Source organism: Halichoerus grypus, chromosome 14 (genome assembly GCF_964656455.1).
Source record: "Halichoerus grypus chromosome 14, mHalGry1.hap1.1, whole genome shotgun sequence".
NCBI lineage: Eukaryota > Metazoa > Chordata > Mammalia > Carnivora > Phocidae > Halichoerus > Halichoerus grypus.
Window position 1 is genome coordinate 34,026,580 of NC_135725.1, and position 16,126 is coordinate 34,042,705.

At 38.8% G+C, this 16,126-nt stretch overlaps 1 pseudogene; it reads left to right on the forward strand.

Moving 5' to 3' along the window:
- Positions 1–441: 441 nt before the first annotated feature.
- Positions 442–866, forward strand: LOC118536583 (developmental pluripotency-associated 5 protein pseudogene; annotated as a pseudogene).
- The last annotated feature ends 15,260 nt before the right edge of the window (positions 867–16,126 follow it).

Here is a 16,126-nt window from a genome sequence, read left to right on the forward strand (position 1 = left end):
GAAAAATGCTTCCACTGTCTCATGGGCTAGCCAAATGGGAACATGGCAGGGTGGTGACAAAGGAAAAAAATATTGTTGCTTTCTCCAGAAGAATGGAGATGGGTAGCAATGGGTGACTCTTTCTTTTCCTAGAGACTGAATTGAGTATGTCATCTGTCTCAGAAAGAAAATGAAAACAAATCCCTCTGAGCTTTACTGCTCTTCATGGGGAAAGGGTACTAAACTCCCTCACTTTTCACTAGACCCTTTCCAGAGGTTTCTCTTCTTGCTGAAATAATCTCTTTCTGAAGCCAGTTCTAAAATTCAAGCCTTTGTTTTACCTTTTTTTTTTTTTTTCCCTAGGCATTATTTCATCAGTTCTACATGCCCCTGGCTTGAAAGCATCTGGTAGGACTCAGGCCTAGCTTAGGTTGGAGCGTGGTTAGTTTTGAGGCAGTCCAGATGGGGACGCTACCAGAACGAAAAGATATTCCACTATGGGTGAAAGCTCCTGAAGACTTGAAAGATCCCGAGGTGTTGCAGGTCCAGACGCAGCTCTTGGAAGCTATGTTTGGCCCAGCTGGATCTCAAATCCCGTACATCGAGCAAGTGAGCAAAGTCATGCTTGAGCTAAAATTTCTGGAATCCTCGGACCTCACGGAGATCGTGGTTTATGGCTCTTACTTGTATAAGCTCAGAGCCAGGTGGATGCTCCAGTCCATGGCCGAATGGCACCGCCAGCGACAGGAACGAGGGATGCTCAAACTTGAGGATGCCATGAAAGCCCTGGAGCTAAGAACTTGGATGAAGTGAAGCCAGTTTGCAACCAAAGTACCTGGATTAGGATTTAAAGAGTAAACGGTCTCCAGAGTTGGAATGGATGTGGTCTGGTTGAAATTCTGCTCCAGCCTGACAAGGAAAAACCAGCTGATTTTTGGGTCTCCACCTTTGTCTCTGAGTCCTAATGTGGCTCCCCCCCCGCCCCAGGTTTGCTAATTAAAATAAAATTTTAAATAAATAAATAATAATTAAAAAAAAGCGTCTGGTAATGCCAGCCAGATTCTGTGTGTGTGAGTGAGGTGCTCACCTGACAACAGAAGACAGCCCAAATAATTCCTGTCTCATGATATTCACACCCTTGTGCAGTTGTCTCCCACAGCGTGCTGTGGTTGAACTTTGTATCCAACAGAGTATGGCAGAGTAATGGTATATTATTTCTGATACTAGATTATAAGAGATGCTACGGTTTCCATTTTGGCCACACTCATTCTCTCTTGGATCATTTGCTCTGGGGGGAAGCCAGCTGCCATGTTTTGAGGATCCTCCAGAAGCTCTGTGGAGAAGCCCGTGTGGTGAGGAACTGAGGCCTCCAGCCAACAGCCATGAGTCTGCCTTCTTGACACTGTATCTTTCAGCCCCAGTCAAGCCTTCAGATGACTTCAGCAGCCCCTGCTGGTAGCTTCACAGTAATCTCATGAGAGACCCTCAACCAGAATCATCCAGGTAAGCCAATTCCAGATTCCTACTCTCAGAAACTATGAGAAAATAAATGTTTGTTGTTTGAAACCACTGTCAAAAACCGAGAAAGATCTGAGATCTTACCCTTTTTGTAAGCTAACAAATGAGTCTACCACAGTTTTATGGATACTAGTAGAAGTCATTGGACTCCTGAGTAAGAGACAAAAGACTTGCATATTTATAGCAAAGCAGTCAGTGTGAGCACATGTTTGCACTGGTTCCTCTTGCTCCCTAAGTCCTACGGGGGGTGAGGCAGTGATAGGCATGTAGATACTGCACACACAGTGGGTTTGCCTCATAGCTGAGGGACCCTCAGCTTAGAAAACCCCAACCTTTTATACGAGGGCTACAAGAAAATCTGCTCAAACTTTGCCCTGGAGAGCTATGTTATTTTTATTATATTGGACAGCAGACAATTCTGGCCTCTGGCCCAGGGGGATACACAGTCTCCACCTTCCAAGGTTGTTTGCTATACAAATATCCTGGAAAAGAAAATCTGGGCCAAAAGCTGTCAGTGCTTCTGCTCACAAGAAACACAAGGGGCCTGATGGAGACTTGTCTGCCAACAGCCACAGAATTTTGGAATAATTTTCCATGCAGCAGTAGATAACTAATGCAGTGGGGACACCTGTGTCTGAACCTCACCTGTCAGAGCCACTGCACTGATGGCATGTGTGGTGGGGTTGTGTCTGTGACAGATAATGCGTGCACCTATTTAGTAACAGGTGAAGGTGCAAGGAAGGTACAAGGTGCTGGTGTGGAAGGTGACAGAGTGAGAAGAGGAAAGAGAGATGTAGGGAAGCGGTCAACAGATGGAATTGACTAGATTTGACATGCTTAGCTTCCTCTAGAAACAAAGGTTTAGGGCGCCTGGGTGGCTCAGTTGGTTGAGCGACTGCCTTCGGCTCATGTCATGATCCTGGAGTCCCGGGATTGAGTCCCGCATCGGGCTCCCTGTTGAACAGGGAGCCTGCTTCTCCCTCTGACCCTCCCCCCTCTCATGCTCTCTCTATGTCATTCTCTCTCTCAAATAAATAAATAAAATCTTTAAAAAAAAAAAAAAAGAAACAAAGGTTTACCTAGGGAATAGTTAGATTTGTTGAAAGAGAGAATTCATTACTTAGCATCTTGCTCTGTTAAAAAAAATCTCTTTTCATCTTTACTAGTAAACTGCCCTTTTGCAAAGCACAGTGATGTTTTTCATGGTTATTTTTCACACTTTTCTTCTCTAGTGAAGGAAAATGAGGTACAGTTAATGTTGAGCCAATCCATAGAGAATCAAACTTAGATAATTCTCTTTGAAAGGTATAAGAAAGAAATTACTTAAAAGATTATTTTTTTGTTCATTTGTTTTATTCTGTGAAAATGAGGGATCAAATAAGATATCTTAGGTTTTCTGCCATTAGGCAATATCTTCATTTTCCTCATGAAATCAGAGGAGACACACCCTTAGTCTCAGACCCAACACCGTGAGGCCCCGGGGATATGAAGGCCTGCTCAGCATCTTGCTCACAGCATCTTGTGAGTGGTTTTAATTTGAAATGATATTTGGTCTTATGTTTCATTCAGTTTTAGGAATATAAAGTTTTAAGAATAGTAAATGATATCCTTGGATTATCCAAACGTGTGAATGAGCTTCCACTGGCCCATAAGAAAGAGGACCTAAGATACTCAATAGATGTTATTACTCCAGGCTTCTCCCAGGGACCCACTGATTGGACAGGGCCAAGGGATGATTTATTAGTTCTGCAATACATAATTCTATAGCTAGTTGTGCAGATTTTCATCAGGATCGCTCTATACAGGTACCCAGGGCAAGTTATACACTTGATTATCACTTGGAAATTTAAAAGTATAGGTTAAATGCCAGTTCTTTAATCTAATTGAAGTCTTAGTTTCTTCATCTTTTTTTTTTTTTTTAAAGATTTTATTTATTTATTTGAGAGAGAGAGAGACACAGCGAGAGAGGGAACACAAGCAGGGGGAGTGGGAGAGGGAGAAGCAGGCTTCCCTTGGAGCAGGGAGCCTGATGCGGGGCTCGATCCCAGGACCCTGGGATCATGACCTGAGCCGAAGGCAGACGCTTAATGACTGAGCCACCCAGGTGCCCCAGTTTCTTCATCTTTTACATGAGAACTGCAATACTTATCTCTCAATGCTGTTGTGAAGTTTAAAAGTGCTACTCTAGATAAAGGGTTTATTATTGTGTTTGGCTTATAATAAATGCTCAATAAATTAAGGCTGGTATTATTAATCTAAAGATATTGAAAATGCCCCACCATGGGTTACATCATGTCATTCCAAATGCAGTACAGTCCTCTTAGATGACAGCTCTCTCTATCATGTCCTGCTTGATTATATTACAGGTCAGTTCATAGTTCCCATTTGTACAGAAGTCTCATTTATATGATGTTAGCTATGTGCTTCCCTTCCCTGGCATATGGTAAAAATCTCTCAGTAAGTGTTGGCTTTTTGATACTAGCAAAATAATAAATCCCACCCACTGACCAAACTTAGCAAAGCCTGGCTATTCTTAAAGCATATTGATTTTAACTTTTTCTTAAACAGGAAGGCTGTTTACAGAAAATTTCCCTAGAGACTAGATTTCTAATAAGTTCAACCTGTTTTGTGTCTAAACCCCACAAACTTGGTCCAAGAGGAGGCCAGGACTGTGCGTTATCCTGTAGGTGTGAGGAGGAATGTAGTACCCAGAGCCTCTGCCCTTTTGCTAAGGTCTTCCCAGGGGCCCTAGCAGTGTGGCCAGAGGCATCATCACTCACACACACTATTCCTAGGGGTTGTCACAGTCTGGAGAAAATCATGTTGCAGTTCTGGCAATGAGAGCAGGCCTTCATATCTCCAGGGCCTCACGGTGTTGGGTCCGAGACTAAGGGTGTGGCAGATGCTGTGCCCCAGCCACATTGTCTTGGCACCTACCATTTCAAAGCATGCCTATCCTATGGCTTCTGCTGCTGGGACCTGCACATCTTTGCTTAGGGCTCTCTCTGGCTGTGAGATCCCTGTCAGTCCAAGTCTGGGGCAGACTGTAAGTATGGAAGGAGTTAGCCCTTAGGACTCAGGACTTGATGAATAAATGCTAAGCTCCTTTGCCCCTCAGGTGGGAAAACTCCAAGATATCTTCTGCATTGTCTTCCAAAATTTCCCAATGTGAGTGAGGCCCCACTTGCCCATAGTGGTGCCATGCTTGGTAATATTCTCTTTATCTGCTTCCTTCTCTCTCCTCTTTCACTTCTCTATTCTCTTTACAGTGTTTGCTAGGATCATCTCCCAGAAAAGCTCAAATCCTTGTCTCAGAGGAACCCAGCCTAAAAAAAGAATCTCCTCACATTGCTTCATATTCTCCATTAGCAATTATAACTTGCCATGTAGGTGCTCATTCTCCAGAATCCCCCTTCTCTGTATCTCACAGGAAGGAGGGAAAGAAAGAGGGGATGTGACATCCTAACCACCCACTATATGGGTGGTTTTAAATCCTTCATCTCATTTATATCTCATCTCAGTGCTATGATGTAGTATTTCCATTTACAGGTAATGAAACTGAGGCCAGAGGATTAAGTATTTTGAGGTAATACAGTTTCTAGATGGAAGAGATAAGACTTGATCCCAGGTTTTCTGACTTTTTGTCTAAAATGTTCTTGTTTCCCATTTATTTCTAAAGCTAAGAACTGGTCAGAGGAGGAATAATGTATCTTTCTGCATTCTGTGTTATACATTTTTAAAAGAAGCATAAATCATATCAGATCACTCCAAAGGTTTCATATAGCAAGTAGAATAAAATCTAACTCCATCTGATGGCCTGTGCAGTCCTGCATGATCTGGCTGCTACTTTTCTCTGATTTCAACTTGTACCACTTGTTGTTCCCCATGCTGTTCTAGCCAAATTGATCTTCCCCGTGTTCCATGCATGCACCAAGCTCAGCCTATATGTGGTCTTCGCCCTTGCTGTTTCCTCAGCCTGGAACGTTCTTTAGATCTCTGTAGGGCTACCCCCTTGTCAGCATTCTAGTCTTTTGTGAATGTGATTTCCTTAGAGAAGTCCCTGACCATCGTAGCCACCTGCTTCCTGCTCCCCTGTCCTGGACTTGCCCCAGGCATTCTCTATCCTTTTTTTTTTTTAAATTATATTTAATGCACTTATTTCCTTCTTGCTTGTTTCCTAACCTTACTGGCATGTAAGCTGATCAAGGGCAGGGACCTCTTGTCTTGTTCATTACCATTTCCCTGGGGCCTAGAACAGTGCCTGGCACAATTTTTGTCCATTGAATTCATAAATAAATGAAGGTAAGGCAGTAAAGAAGGAAAATTCTGACCATGTATGAGAAAGGACCTTAAAACAAATTTTGTGAAAAACTAAGATTTATTTACCCAGCTCTTTGTAATCAGTGGAATTAATATAACTTGAAAGCAAATGCATCTTGCTGACATTTTGGAACCTGTATGCATGCATTAATACCAATCAATTTAAGTGTGTGTTTCACAGCATGCCATTCGGGTGAGAAATGCTGGAAAGAGAGAAGGTGGACAGCTTTTTAGCTTCCTTTTTTTCTGGCACATTTAACATCATTCCAGTAAACTTAGCTCTGGGTTTAATTAAAGATTGTTCGCGGTGTGGAGTACGGGTATGGAGAAAGTCTTAATCTTTTACATGTGGGCTTTACTTAAAAAAAACAAAGGTATTATAGTGATTAAAAGGCCCACAGTTTAAGTCTTCTGAAATATAGGTTTTTTTTGGCTTTCTTATCCCTTTTATTTTGGATATTTGTAGCTTTGATCAATGAGCTTTTTAGGGGAAGTGAGAGGTAGAAAATGATATGCCTGTGCTCATGTATTTATTTCAATAACATTGCTTGCTTTTCCTGATTATGAGATTTATCTATATTTATTAAAATATTTTGAAAGTAAACGTAAAGAAGAAAGTAAAAATTATCTGTAAGTCTTTTCAACAATGACTGCTAACATTTTGATGTGCTTCATGCCAGTTGTTTTTCTAGGATTGTGGATATCTGTGTGTACTATAGTTCTTTAATTCTAAGATACACTGTTATAAAATGCAATTTGGTTTAGTTACTGTATTTCAAGACAAATAATGATACCTTTCTTTTTTACTTAAAAATTGGCAATTACATACCATTTTCTTCTCACAAAATTGAGACCAAGTTTCCTTCTCATTTTGAGTCTAAAGTTAATTTAAAATCACTTTTGGCCAACCATAACTGTACAGATTATCCCTATTATGTGCTGCTTCCCATTTTATGTGCTTCAAATGTTGACCCCTATGACATCTTTATCTACAGTCTAATGTCAAAATACATTAAAAAATAATGGGATTTTATCTGCATTTCCTATTTGGTTAAACTTATAATTTTTTCTTTATTGAATTACACATCACAAGTTTCTCTTGAAATTCAGCCAGAATCTTTTACTGATGGATTTTCAGTGCCCAAATAATAGTCCTTCATAATGCAGGAATCAGTCACACCAAATTCTCCCAGCTTTAAAGATTGCATGATATATTTGGAGAGACTGGGCACTGTTCCCATATGCATTGCAAGAAATGACAAGTATGTCACAATTTATTTGGCAGCTTATAAGTTCTTTTTGATATAAATTATTAAATGCATCCTAATTTTAAAAATATCAAGCTGTGAAAAAACATGCACCATAGAATCAAAGATGTATGGTATATGTGTAACAATATGAGTGTCTTTATTCCAGCATGGTGGTTTTCAACTCTGCTGTACATTAGAATCATACGGATATTAAAAATAAATCTATGCCAAAATCACACCGTCAGACTTTCCAGAGAGGCCCAGGGAGTAATATTTATTTAAAAAGCCACACACACAAAATGACACTTCTCAGAAATTCTAAGGAGTAGCCAGGATTGAGACCACCATTTTAATAGCTGATAGACCAAGATTATTCTTAGGGTAGGAACTGTCCTTATTTGGGAAAGAACTGGGATAGGAGGCAGGACCCAGAAAGGACTGTTGTCCAGCTTGCATGGAAAATGGTAAAATTTATTTTATTATTCTTGAAGGAGGAGAGGTAGAGAGAAGGGAAGGTGAGGAAAGATGGGCCCATGAAATGTGCAGCTCGGTGATCTAACAGGCAAATAGCCAGTGGGCTGGCTAAAAATAATTTTTTAAAAATGGTAATACTTCATGATCAATTTGGAATGGTTTGCATATTGTTAAATGAACTTCTCCATCTTCCAAATGCTTAATTCTATTATACTCTTAAATGCTTTGTGTGATTTTTTTTTTCCCCATTGGTGGAAATTTAAGAAGGAGCTAAGCTAAAAACTTAAACTCTGGGTTGATGTAGGACAGAACAGAGTAGGATTCTGGAGTTGAGGTGACTGAATATATCACCCTTCAGGAAATCTTAGAAGGGATTTTGCTTTTTCATAGGGCATGGAATTAGTTGTTTAAGCCAATTTAGTTCAATATGTAAATCCAGGGAATCTTCACTTGGTATGCAATTCAATACACACAAACATGCCTCGATATCTCTGTATTCATATTTTAAAATAAATTGGACCATACTGCATACCCAGTTTTGTATCCTGATTTCTTCACGTAATATAATGCCATAAACATTTCCCGTATCATTAATTATTCTGAGAGAATTTGAATTTTAATTAATACTCCATCTTATAATCATACTATGATTTATTTAAACGTTATCTTATGAGATATAGTGTAGGATGATGTAAGAACTAAGATTCTGCAGCGAGATTCTGTGTCCTCACTCTACCGGCTGTGTTTTGGGCAAGCATCCCCGCATTACTACCTCCATTGCTGACACAATATTATCCTTCACAAAAGGTTTCGTAGTTTCAACGGCTAAAAATTGTGCACAATTGTTTTAAATTTGTTTCTTTGATAATTAGTGAGTTTGAACCCCACTTCACCCACTATTAGCGTTTTACCAATTTATTCTCAGATCCATTTTTCCAGATTAAAATGTTAATTTGATGGATATATGTTCATGTTGCTCTGTTGACAATGAAAAGTTATGAATCATTGGAGAGAAAGCAGATCTGCCTCAAAGAAATGATACTGGTTTGTCAAATAAATTACATACCTACTTCTCTGAGAGCAAGTATTCCAAAGTTACTCACAAGTGGGATCAAACCCACCTGAAGATATCTTGATGAAAAATCTAGCCAAGAATAAAGTAGGGAAATACAAATACATGTGAGAAGAAAAGCAGAAAACCAGTGAGCCGCCAGTTGCTCAGAGGGTCATATTAGGATCTTATTAGGGAGTGAATAACTGAGCATCATCAGCTTCATATTAGTGATGAGCACAGCACGGGAGGTGCTGGGTACCCAACCTGCCAGACAATTTGGCCAAGTTTACTAGGCTGTGTGTGGAAACCATGGAAAATAGCTTATACTCAGTCTAATGGCTGCTTCTCAGCAGATCATTTCATTAACAAAATCGTCATAACAATTATAATTGATGTATTTTTGAGTGGAGGAGGGGAGAGTTTATTAAAAAGAGAAGGTTATGCTCCTCACTTTCACTCTTTAAAAGAAAAGCAAGATGATATTTTCTAAGTGCTTTGAAATGTCCTTTATAGAGAAGGTTTGCTGATCCCTGGCCATCCCAAGATAGCTGTACTCCTGTCAGGCTGCAGAATATTCCTGTGGCTCTCTTCCATCTCTCTGTCCATGAGGCACCTGTTCACCCACAACATGTCTGAAGAGATGTCCTGATGAGAAAGGGTCACATTTGGTGCATCTGTGAGCCTGAGAATGAGAAAAGGTTGAGAGGAAAACGGGAATTTACAGCTACATTTAGGTGAGAGGGAGCGATGGAGGAGGGCAATCTGAGGATGGGGAATTTATGAGAGGTTAGAAGAAAAATCCTCTCTGACTTAGCTGGCCAGGCAGCCAGGGCTGTGAGCTAAAGGAGGAAAAGATTGTGAATGGATTTTCAGTTCAAAAGGGAGGGCTGAGGCAGAATGGGAAGCTTTTTAAAGAGGAGGTGGATGGTCCCAGAGAGACCTAGATACCATTTGACTCTGTGAAAGATACTTGGAGAATATAGATTATACTTAAAAATAGCCAAGCTGTACAGGTCAGGCTTCGGCTCAGGGGAGAGGAAAGAGAAGGGCATGGCAGAGATCAACAGCCTTGGAAACAGATGCTTTCCTGCCAGCCAGAAGGCATGATCAGAGAATAAGAAATAAGGAGCTGCAACGGGTGCAACTTCTGAAAGGGAAGAACTAGAGGAATAAGGGGGATGGGTTAGCGAAACCACAGCATCCAGCAAGAAGTCTGGAGATGGGGGTTGCAGCTGTGCACTCTTGGGGTTTAGCAAAAATAATTAATTTTTATTTTGAAATCTCTCAAATCCACAGGAAAGATCCCTTCCTTTCTGTTTATACACTCTCACTTTTGACAAAGTATCCAAAAGAAGGTTGCAGCCATTACAGGTTACCCCTAAATATATCAGCATATACCTCCCAAGTACAGGGCCAGTTTCTATGAAACCACAGCCCTATCACTGCACCTGAGGAAAAAACATTAATTCAATACCATTATCAACAGAGTGCAAGCTTTTCCCCAGCAGAGTTCCCCAGCTGTCCCTAAAAGGTCTTTTGTAGTTCTTTCTCCCCATCCCCTAAAAGCCAGGATCCAATCGAGGTTCACCAGAGCATTTGGCAGTACTGTCCTTTTTAGTCTACCCCAGTCTAGGAGGGTTCATTACCTTCCTCCGGTTTGTTGTTGTTGTTGCTTTGCTTGTTTCTTAAAGCCAGGCTTCTTGAGGTATAATTTACATAATTATCAAGATATTTTACAAGTTTACTCCTTGTGGTGTACAGCTCTATGAGTTTTGACGAACACGTACAATTATGTTACTACCACCACAGTCTAGATAAAGAATGGTTTCATGCCCCTCCAAAATTCCTTCCTGTCCTTTCGCTGTCAACCCCTCCCCTCCCTGAGTCCCCAACAACGATTCATCTGTTTTTTTTGGTCCTATCATTTTGCCTTTGCCAGAATTGTGACCATCTTAGCTCTCCTTTGTAAAGACTCATTTTTTTTCTTTTGTAATTAATAAGTGAGTTGGATAGGAGATTACTTTGAGTTCATGTGAATATTTTATTCTCCAAGAAATTTTCGTTCTATTCGCTTGAACGTTTACTGATGATTTTGCCTGAATCAGTTCTTATATTGGCTTTCAGAGTGGTGATTTTACATTTTATCATTCGTTCCTCATTTTTTAGCTGGTATTCTTCCTAAGAGAGGAGTTTTTCTTTTTCCCCCTCCACTTTATTTTGAATCTCATCATGGACTTACATTTTCCATGTGTTTTAATTCATTACTATCATTGTTCTTTTTTGACTATCAATTATGACCAGTGGCTGTCCGCCAGCTTCTGGACTCACTAATTTTTAAGTATTTCCTATTGGTCCTTAAGTACTTCCAGGATCATCTTGTATTTTACCTGTCTCAGACCTGGAATCAGCCATTTCTCCTAGGAGTACTGGTAACTTTTTCTTAGGGAATAGTACAAGAGCTAGGCGCTAATTGTGCCTCATTGTTACTGAGATTTATTTCTCCTAGTGCCTTTTCAGTGTACAGTTAGGATTATTTTTTTGTTGACACCTCAAATTCAAAATCAAATAGACCCTTACCAGCTCCTATTTTATATTTTTTCTCTTTCCCTTTCTTTAAGCAAATACCCTGCTTCCCAACATAATAAATGTTTTCTAATTTTCTATCCTAGAAAATACAAAATAGTTTCAGAATTACAATATTATTCCACTGTCAAGAATAATCCTACTAAATAAAATTTAAGACTTCATTACATTTTCCTTGTCTTTAGGGAATATCCAGGGTAAGGACTCTTTTTCTAGGGGGCTCAGGTGAACCTCGGTGCAGGTTCTAGATTGTACTGAGTTTATAAGCAGGATAGGATTTGGGAGGACCTCCAGTCTTCTCAGATAGAGAAGGATCTGTAATTGATTTTATAAATTATCTGTAAATGATTCATTGAAATATATATACTTTCAATATTCTGATCAAGTTTTACACTCCAATAAAGTGAATATTATAATTTGAGACATGATTTACCTATTAATATTTCTTGTTTTAGAGTTATTTTGATATTAGTATAGCAACACCAGGTTTTATTTTTGCATCCTTTTACTGTTAGACTTTCTATCTCCTGCTATTTAATGTGTCTCCTATAGGTGATGGATATGTCTATGCTTTGGTGATGGTGATGGTTTCATGGGTGTATACTTATCTCCAAACTCATCAAGTTGTATACATTAAATATGTTGAGCTTTTTACATGTCAATAATACCTCAATTAAGTGGCTTAGAAAATGTATCTCCTATAAGTGGCTTCTATATTTTTAAAAGGATTTAGTTAATTTATTTATTTGAGAGGGGGAGAGACAAAGAGAGAGCGTGTGCGAGTGCACATGGTGGGGAGGAGCAAAGGTGGAGGAGAGGGAGAGAATGTCTAGCAAACTCCGCGCTGAGCAGAACTGGGTAGGGGGCTCTCTCTCATGACCCTGAGATCTTGACCTGAACCAAAACCAAGAGTCGCATGCTTAACTGACTGAGCACCCAGGTGCCCCAGCATATAGTTATTTTTTAAATCTATTATCCTTAATCTTTAACCTTTAAGGGTTTAGTTCATTTCCATTTAATGCAATTACTAATACATTTGAGCTTAAATCTATCATTTGACTATCTTCTATCTGTTCAACTGGTTCTAATGTGTTGTTATGGCTGTTTCTGTTGCTTTTTTTCTCTCGTCTTTGTTGTGTTGATGTAATGTTGTCTCCTGCAATGCCTAGTTTTTCAGTTGATGTCAGTCATTATGAATAAAAATTGTAGAGGTAATTTGAGGCTCTGAATGATATATTTCTCCAGAGAATTACTTTTGTTTCTGGTAGCAGTTAAAATAGGGATAGATCACCTTACTATAACCAGGAAATGAGCTGATCCAAAGCTGGGCTTTGGTCTTTTTAAGTGCTGCTCTACTTTTGGTTCACCTTTACTTCAAGGGTATATACTTTGGGGACCCCAAATTAAAACTTAGGGTTTACCAGGACCTCTTTCTTTTTGGTGGATCCTGAACTCCAGTTTTTTGCATTCTTAGCTCCTTGAAATGGCTCCACTTCTCAGCCTCTCAAATGCAGCTTTCAGATCAACAAATTACTTAAGGATTACAGAAGATAGGGGGGTGGGGGGCTGGGGTAATGGGATGATGGGGTGTTATATGCAACTAATGAATCGTTGAACACTACATTAAAAATTAATGATGTGCTATATACTGGCTAATTGAACATAAAAAACCCCCAAAACTCCAAAACAAAAAAAACCCCAAACAAACAAACAAACAAAAACAAATGACTTAAGGGGAAAACTGGTGTCAAGTGTTGGACTCACCCTCCTGCCAAACCTTTGTCTCTGCCCTTCCCTTTTACTGAATTGATTCTGTAGTTCTTTGATGACTTACATTGTTAATAGCCCCATGCCCAGATTTTTCGGTTGGAGAAATCTGCAACAAGGTATTTGTTTTATTATGGACTAATTATCAAATTCCAGGGAATGGAGAGAGAAGTGAGTTTTTTCTTCCATGTAAGTAGTTTGTCATATTTTTGGATGTTTGGCCTGAGAGTGTTTTCTTAGCTTTAGTCTCTCTTCATCTTATGTGACAGTGTTCACTTCTTTTAAAGTTAGAATTTTGGCTTGTGAGCAGAGGTGATGGAGGCAGAACTGGAGGTCACTATGTAAGTATCTAGAGGAACTGCTAATTATTTTAGCAACAGAGCCCAAAGTCAAATCAGTGGTATCAGCAGGGCAAACTGGTATCAGTGCCCAGCAGTGGTGGTAGTGTTTTGTTTTGTTTTTGTTTTTGTGAGAGCAGCCTTAGAATATACTTTGAGGTGTTATTCCTGGCTGTAGGGCCTCCAAATCTAATTTTCAGCCTTGTTGGTAATTCCTTGAATGATATAAATTGTTCAAACAAATTCCTTTTATACATAAAGTAGGTAGGATTGGTTATTTGCAACTAAGAATCCTGACTTGATATATGAACTTTAGACAGAGAGACAGATTCACAAGGTGTAAGTATAAGGAGCTTTAATGACACTTATTACCCTCTGAGAACCAGAGGCAAAGGAGAGGCAGCCTTCCTAGCAAGATGGTGATTTAGGTCAATAGTTTTTTACCTCTCTAGACAGGAAGTGGGGTATGCTGACATTAAAGAAGTAATGGAGTAATATTAACATCCCATGGGGCTTCAGGAAAAACCAGGTTTTTCCTTATGTGGCAGGGGAGGAAGATCTGTTCCATTGATGAATCTTAGCAGATACAGCGGTGTTACTTTGGGTCCTCCAGGAAGCAGATGGCAAGAAAGAATTAGAAGTGCATGAAATTTGTTGGGGGAAGTGCCTGTGAAGGATGAGTGGGAAGAGTAGGTGGGGAGAGCCTCAGAATATGACGCACATCTGACACCTGTCAAAGGAAAGAAGGAAGGACAACTGGTGAGGAAGTCAGACTGTAGTGCAGTTCTGAGGAAGTCTCAACTAGATTTATTAGGAACTCTAGTGCAAGGACTGTCCATTAATGGAGTCCTATGTTGGTCAAGAATGGCTGCCTTTTATAACCCATTGTGCACAGTGATTGGTTAGGAGCAACTTAGGGATAGCATGAGCTTGGCATGAACCTTGCAATAGATCCTGATGGTGTGATAGCTGGAGGCTGTCAGCCTACTACTTTTCTAAGAGTAGGTTCTCTCTTGAAGGGAGATCTGGGTAGTGCAGTCCCATATGTGTGGCTGTCACACATTACTAGCAATTTTTGAGGGAGTGTGTTCAATTGCCTTAGATGATCCAGGGGATGTACTGTTCAGACACAAGTAATTCACCAATCCTTTGAAATACATACGAAAAGGCAATCAAACTCTGGCATTTCAAATATAATTAAGTTCAGACTGCTATATCAAGTTTCTAACCTTCAATTTAGGGCATAAAGCTTCAACTACATCAGGGGACTCTTCAGTAATGAAAAAAAGGAAGGGCTATTACAGAATGACTTTACCTTGTAATTAGGGTAGAAAGGGAGAACATGTTCCAAACTCCAGGGAATGGGCATCCAAAATCTTATTAAATGCATTTGATGAGTTTTGACAAATGCATATACCTATGTTTATATCCTCTCCAGCACTTGGAATTGTCAGCGTTTTTAATTTTAGTCATTCAAATGAGTAGGCAATGATGTTTCTTTGTTGGTTTAATTTGCATTTCCCTGATGAATAATAATGATAAGCATCTTTTTATGGGTTTATTGCTCTTCGTATATCTTCTCTGGTGAAGTGTCTTTTCATATCTTTTGCCCACCTTTTATTGGATTGTCTTCTTATTTAGTTGTAAGAATTATTTATATTCCAGATACAAATCCTTTGTCAGATATATGTTTTGTGAATTTCTCTCATTGTGTGATTTCATTTTTCATTATTTTATCAACTATGTCTTTGTTTTTCAAGGAGGAAAATTTTTTAGTTATGATAAAGTCCAATTTATCAATATTTTTTGACTCATGTGTTTTACATCCAATCTAAGGAATCTTTGTGCTCGCCCGTAGTCAAAAGATTTTCGTCCTATGTTTTCTTTTGGAAGTATTATTTTTTAGCTTTTACATTTAAGTCTAAGATCCATTTTGAGTTAATTTTTATATATGTTATAAAATGAGGGTTGATGTTTATTTTTTCTAAAATGGATATCTATTATTCCAGCATTAGTTTTTGAATAAACTTTCCTTTCCTCATTGAATTGCCTTAGAATCTTTGTAAAAAATCAATTGACCATGTAAGTGTTGGTTTTTATTCCCTTCCCTTGATCTGTATGTCTGTCCTTACACCAATACCACCCATGTGGGTTTCTGTTACTTAAAATCAGCTATGGAGAGTCCTCTTTGTTCTTCTTTTTTAAAATTGCTTACTTCTAGAATCAGCTTTTCAATTTCACTAAAACAGCATTCTGGAATTTTGATTGGGATGACACTTGGTTCCATTGGTCATACTGGGAAGAACTGATCCTTAAACAATATTGAGTCTTTAAATCCACATTTGTTATATATCTCTCTACTTGCTTAGGTCTTCTTTAATATCCCTCAGCAATGTTCTGCAGTTTTCAAAGAAGAGCCTTGCATAATTTTTGTTAAATGTATTCCTAAGTATTCTATTTTTTGTGATATTATAAATTATTTAAAGATTCCACTTAATGATTATTTGCTGCTATATATAAAATATAATTTATTTTAAAATATTAATCCTTTATGCTGCATCTTACCAACTTAGTTATTAGTTATAGTGAGTTTTATATAGATTTAAGATTTTCAATATAAGCAGTTATGTCACCAGCAAATGGAGACAGTCATTCTCCCTTAATAATCTTTATTCCTCTTATTTCTTTTTCTTGTTTTACTGCTGCCTAGGAAGTGGTAAGAACAGGTATCCTTACATTTTTCCCAATATTAAGGGGAAAGTATTCAAATTTTGTACTAAATGTACTGTTAGCTGTGTTTTTTGTAGATGTCCTTTGTTAGATTAAGAAAATTCCCTTATATT